The 6,838-nt window shown below is 38.4% G+C and overlaps 1 long non-coding RNA gene across 1 annotated transcript; it reads right to left on the reverse strand.

Moving 5' to 3' along the window:
- Positions 1 to 3,392: 3,392 nt before the first annotated feature.
- On the reverse strand, positions 3,393 to 3,937 carry LOC121911896. Its single transcript, XR_006099972.1, has 3 exons — positions 3,903 to 3,937; positions 3,600 to 3,638; positions 3,393 to 3,499 (listed from the first exon to the last, which is right to left on the reverse strand). It is a non-coding gene; the product is annotated as an uncharacterized LOC121911896 (long non-coding RNA).
- Positions 3,938 to 6,838: the final 2,901 nt, after the last annotated feature.

The raw sequence follows: 6,838 nt of genomic DNA on the forward strand, positions 1-6,838 counted from the left end.
TTGCTGACGTGCAAGCAAAATATATTTTTTGCTTTTATTCAATAAATATCTTGCTCCCTACAGCATACAGGGGTGAAACAAACATTGTTTAAAAGCAAACCTTGTGACAAAATGCATTTTATCTTGTGCATTTAGTCTATGTATGATTTTTTCTGATTGTTGTAAGCTGTTTGCAGAATGCAAGATAGCAACACCTCAGAGTGAGGTCCTTCTGAAAAAGAGGAAGGTCAGACATTTCTTGCATTCAACTCACTGAAGACACCTTGCTCACTAATTGCTCACCAAGCAATTAGGTTAGAAAATGTAAAAATGTTATTCCACATTTAAATACTAATACACAAAAGCACATTGTACAACAGAAAATAACATATTCCTAGACACATATACAGTAAAGAGAAGAAGAGGGCTGTGACCCATAATTGGGTACCTGTGTGTATCCCGGGCTGGCTGACCTATGCAGTCTGGACTGTATTGTTAGAGAGCAGAAGCATGACAGTGCTGGAAGGTCAAGCGTGTGGACAGTTGTCAGCCCTTAGGGGAATGGTGAATGCTGGCAGATGTGCCCCAGAAAGACAAAAAAACACTGTGAGGTGTCAAAAGTTAGCAGAGATGACAGTTCCAGTATAATGCTTTAAAAGTGTATTTCCGGGTTGTGTCTCGGTGGGGAAGCTCCTGTGAAAATATCTGACTTAGCAAAGCAGCAAGAGAGGGTTTGTTGAATATTGAGGTGTGCGAGGAGTTTATTGAAGTGATGTGTTTAAATGAGCAAGAGTGATGTGTTGAACCATATGGAACCACTTTTAGCAGCATGTGATATTGATTTTATGCTAGGAATATGCACATGTTGAATCCTCAAAGTCTTTAACATCACATTTCAGATTTTTATACCAAAATCATAGAAGGTTAGAGAGCTGGATTGTCATTAGACCTCACCTGTACAACTGGGGAGATAAGTGTGGGTAGAGTGAATAAATAACTAATGCTTGTTGAGGTGTGCTAGAGCAAGGCACTTGAAGGTTCAGTTCACCCAAATTACAAAAAAACATATTTCTCACTGACTGTACTTCTAGTGGTATCAGTGCCAATCAGTTTAGTTTTACTTGTACAGGTCTGTCTCTGAAACATCTGCCAAATCAATGAAAGCGAATAGAATTTCAGTTGTGGTGTTTATCACATCACATCAAAAACAATGTCCACGTTACTCTGGATAAACCACAGAGCCTGCTGTCAACTGTTTGTTTTTTGTTTTTTTGTTGGACTATTGTGGACTATATTTTGGACATTTGTGTTTTTTAAGGTACCAGTGAGAGAATGAATTACATTCCAGGAAGCTACAGACTAATGTGTTAAAACACTGATGAGCAGTGTTGGGTAGTACTATATTATTGTAACACATTACTTTGTAGAGAGTACTGTTACTTTTACAATATGGGGTCAGTGTGCTGGCTGTCTAAACTGGATCCATATGTGAAATCGACGGATCCTATTCATCTTCTATGGAGAGCAGTGGATTTGGCCACACGGTGCATGATGAATACGGCTCGGCAAGTTGACAGAATTTGCATAATCACGATTCAACCTGAACTTTATGCAAATGAGTCTGTCCAGGGCAACACACCCAGCTTGCGAAACTCAGATCTAAGCAGTCCTGATCCATTATGAATCAAGATTCTGTAACTGCATTGCCTATTTTCCTCCTCAGATGTTTGCAGAAACATATTTTAGTGTACTGTTTAGCTGTAATATGAGAAACTTTGTGACCCAGCTGCCGTATTGAAAAAAAACAAGGCAAAATCAAGTAAAACCGAACTCGTGGTATGTCACCCAGCACGTCACTACCATCTGGAGTGTTGAGTGGTGCATAATACATCCATGGTCAAGATGCATCCTCATCAGAGGTGGTCTGTCTTTATCCTAATCAGGGGTCCAGGTGCTATTAGCAGTACCTCCAAAACAGAATGGGCATATATCATCCACTAGATCCAAGTAGCTATACATATATGGTCTATTTGTTTGTTTGTTCTGTAATAGACTGTTTTAGGACTCTTAGAGATAAATAAAGAACTTATTTTGTAAACTGCATTCAAATGCTGTAAATGCTTTGACTGCAATGTTTTTATTGTGTTATTATAAAAATGATCAAAATGATTTTGACAGCTACATAAAAATAAACCTTACTGTGGCCTGTTGTTGAGGCCCCCCTAAAATTTCATTTTGAGATTTTCAGAGGGTCCAAGCTGTCAGTTAAGGGGACCCTCAGAGACCCCCTGTATTTTGCATAGTGCTTACAGGGATTAATGGCATGTTGATATCAGTGTGGTCTCTGTGATCAGCTGACAGGCGCTCTAGAGGAGGAGAAATGTGACTCACAGTAACTCCTAAATTGTTTTATTCACACGTTGTGTGTTCTTAGCTTATTAGCTTGCTAATGTTAGCTATTTGTACGCCTACATTCACCTAAAAAAGATTTTGATGTTGCAAAGATTTTGTCTAGTGAGCGCATTTGTTTTGGAAGAGAGTGAAAGAAAGACAACTTATTTTAAATACTATTTTTCTTTTTTAAACACATCATTGCAGAATGCATGGTAATGAGGTAATGTATCTATTTGTGGCTCTGTAAGATTATTCATTGTAATATGATGATGGTGAAACAAAGTAAACTTTGTTTACAACTAGGTTACATGTAAGGCTGCGTTTACCAAACCCAGCAACATAATCGCTGTGAAACAATGAGAAACGACGTTTTATTTCTCAGATTCTCTCCTTTGTCCTCAATACACCGCCTCTCGCTCTCTTCATTCCCTCTCTAGCTCGTTCAACCACCACTGCTCTCTCTGTCGCTCATGCTCTCAGCTAGCTCGCGCTCTCTCTTTCTTTTTGTCTCGTCTTTTTTAAAATGAGTGGGGAAGCCAACAACAAGTCTAACTTTACTTTTAACATTATCAAATGAAGAGAAATGTCCTCCCCTCATCCTATTAATGTCTTTGTCCTCCCTTATGCTACAATGCTACATGTAATGCAAACATAGGCTCTTCTGGTCTGTGTGCCGTTAATCATTTTGGCTGATTTCGGCAGGCATTTAGAATAAATGGTCTCATTTGCTTATGTAGGTCATATAGAGGCATCATGAGACTGTTTCATAGCCAGTTAAAAGTTCCTTGTAGTAACTTTAAGTGACCTTTAATTAAAAGCTGTGTTGTACTAATCAGCCTCCAGGTTAGAAAGTGTGAAGCACTTTCAAGCACACAAAATAGTTTCTCCCTTGATTGATACCTATAATTTACTGTATATCAAATAAATGCATAGTTTTACATTTCTCCTCCATTCCCTCAGCGTATAGCTTTAAAACAGTATCAACATATGAAGCACGTCGTACATCACAGTTATCCTGGCAGGATTTGTTGTAGTAAGCAGTGTCTTGAAGTTGTAGTTTTACCACAAGTTCCTCCAGCACTCCCAAAGGTTTGTCCCACAGTCACCTTTACTCTCATCTTGTCTCCTTGGAAATATGTGTTCACACAAAGAGAGATGTGTCTGACAAAAGCAACAGTGACATCTGTTTTCCCAAGACCTTGTTAAAATGTAGAAAAAAGGGGAACCTTTTGGCCCCTTTGGCCTGAAGGAGAAATACGCAAACCCTGTGAACACAAACAGCACACACACACACACACACACACATACAGAGTTACAAGGCAACTATGCTCGCCTTGAAACTCTTCCAATTTCATTTAGCGTGACAAGCTTTCTGTGGGTACACCTACAGTAATATCTGGAGGATTACGTAATCAAACACTGGCAAAAGAAAACAAACAGAAACAGTCTTGATTGCTGTATATGAGGTTGATTGTTATATTCCCACAGAGAGGACTAAGACCTGTGAGAGAAATGCGTTTTTGTCTCACCTCTGGAACAGCTGGAGGAGCTGAGGGCAGCACATCTGTCGACAGTTTAAAGCAAAATCTTAATATACACACTTTTAGCTTAGTATTTACACAGTGAATCAGATTAGACTGATTAAACTTTAGATTTAGCCTTTAAATACATGAGTGTTTTGCCAAACGTTCCAACATTCCTCGGCTCTTTAGAGACCTGTAACTTAAAGTGGATATAATGAATATTTTACAGTAACAATGGAACACATGACTACTTATATGTGAAAGTGGTGAACCCACAAAGAATTATCACCTAACTCTGCAGTTTCCCTCAGCTCTTTCAGGTCATCATTTTCTTTTTCTGGCCCACAGGTTTAATATGTACTTCAGTCCCACTGCTCTCAGACAAAGTTTATGACTAGCTAGCAGATAAAGAGACTAATTTTTCCCATAAGAGTTGGTGGCAAGCAAAATGCATGTTTGACTGACATTCAAGTGGACACAGATGCAACTCCAAATTAATGCTAATGTTGTTCCGTATCTGTTCTGTGTAAACAGAGAGCTGTTTGCTAACAGATTGTCATAGCAACTTAAAAAGTGAGTTGTGTTAACAGCTTGCCAAAAAAAATCTGTTGTTGCAGGGGTGGAAGTAACAGATTGAGCCACAAATTAAAACTGCATTGCTTGTGAACTAAAACATGTTTTTGCCTTTTCTTTTTGTTTTTCTTGATGCAAGACTGTTATTTTCAAAAGCCTATTGTATTTAACCATGGACTGTAAAAAAAAAAAAAAAAAAAAAAAAGTTACTGTGATGTCACCCATTGGTTTGTGGACTGCCGTTTTGAAGCCTTGAGTTTAGCGATTTGACCGTCGCCATCTTGGATTTGTTGTCTCCATCTTTGATTTTTTTGGAGCCAAAAGTGACCATATTTGGATGAGAGAATGGGGCTGACACTAATGCTAGCTGCTAGATTGGTTAGCACAGTGCATTAACAGTCTATGGTTAACTGTCTCAAAGCTGATGCTAATTTTCACAAAAACGAACTAAAACAAAAATAGAGGGTCTTTTAGTACAACCAAATGCTGAACAAGACTTTTTTAGGTGACCAAAATGTTACAATTAACTTTCATGAACTGAAAACACACTGTGAAATAGCAGCAGCAACGCCTATACTCCGAGAATCTGGGGTTACCTCATGGTTACGTTACTTAATCAATGTTGTTGCTGTGGTAGCAACTTGTCAATCACAAGGTAGCCACGCCCTAAAGCATAGGCTGCTTTATTTTACTTTAAATGGGACCATAATTCATGAAATGAACATCATGCTGTATTGGAGAAGACTTGAAACTAGCGATTGAGACCATAAACTCATTAAGAAAGTATTTACTGAGGTCATAAATCAAGTGAGAAGTAGGGTCATTTTCTCATAGACTTCCATACAGTCGGGCTTCTTTTTGCAACCAGTGGAGTCGCCCCCTGCTGGCCATTAGAAAGAATGCAGGTTTAAGGCACCTCTGCATTGGCTTCACTTTTTGAGCTACCTGCTTGGGTTTTAACATACTGTACATGTGTAACACATAGCCTATAGTAGTCTACTGGAACTGCTCAATGACGAACTTACCAAACTTAAATTAGTCAGTCACAGTAATGGCAAACCACAGTCACTGTCTTGTGATCATTGCAACACAGCACAACATAGTCCACTGAGCTAGTACTGTCAAACTCATGCTCCAATTTTGCATTTAAATTATCTGATTCATCACTTAACTTGCCCGAAAATATAATCTTCATCATCAGCTACTTCAGACACATCTTCATTTTCAGAGTTGCTGTTAACAGAACTTTCAAATATCAATAAAAAGTACCTCACACAAGCTCTGCACCATCACATAACTGTCACTGTACACTCACATAATCAGACTTTCTCATCTGTGTCTCTATGCTAATAAGTTTCAATGACACAAAGTCAGGCCAAACAGGAAAATACAACATAGCTGCTATTACCTGCTGGACCCTGGACATTTTAGACAAAAACAGAAAAACAAAACTATTATTTTCAACAAATTTTAAATTTTGACAACAAGTCAACAAGTTTCAGGAGTTGGGGACTTGAGGGAATATGGTCCTGGGCCTCTAAAAGCCCAAAGTATGCATTTAAGGGTATAGTACTGTAATTTGCCCTCTTTTCTTCTACCCTATGTATGTCCTTTTACTATGGTTCATCATTTTTGTATTATCTACATTATTGTTGATTATTGACATGTTTCTTTATCCTCTTATTGATGCTTTTTAGTAATTTTAACCTACTGTGCTGTGCAGTCTTGCAGATAGATGCTAAAGTTAGATTTAGAGTATTCAATTTTGCAATTATAATTAGTGTTTTCATCATGGAGAAAAATCTTGCATAACCATAAAAAACCTGTCAAAGAGCAAATTCATTAGTAAATCAGCCATAATGATTTTGGTGTAATTCATAGCAATACATGTCTAACATGATGAAAAATCTATCCCTTGTAAAGTGCTTGTAGAGGTGGATTACTGAATGCTTTACAATTCTGTCATGTAAACTATAAAAAGTACTTAGCAAACTTATCAGTATGTAAACAGCATTATATGTGTGTATTTGTGTTGAGCACAAATGTGTCCATGTGCGTGACTGTGTGCACGTCTGTTTTTGTGCGAGGGTGAGGAAGCACTCGGGCATAAAGTCAAGAGGGAAAAAATGCATATTCATCAGGCCTCGCAGACAAAACAATGTACTGGCATAATCTCTGCAATGAGCGCTGGTTAAATAGCTGCAGTGAGACTTGATATGTTTCGGTAGGACAAACATTTATGAACTTACCCCATGGACTTGCCACACGATAATGTGTCACAGGAAGAGTGTATCCTTGCATACATTTGCATTAGGCTGGGGGCTGGAGTTCAGCAGGGTCCCCCATTTTTCACCTCTATCTGAACACTT

This window comes from Thunnus maccoyii, chromosome 14 (assembly GCF_910596095.1).
Source record: "Thunnus maccoyii chromosome 14, fThuMac1.1, whole genome shotgun sequence".
Taxonomy (NCBI): domain Eukaryota; kingdom Metazoa; phylum Chordata; class Actinopteri; order Scombriformes; family Scombridae; genus Thunnus; species Thunnus maccoyii.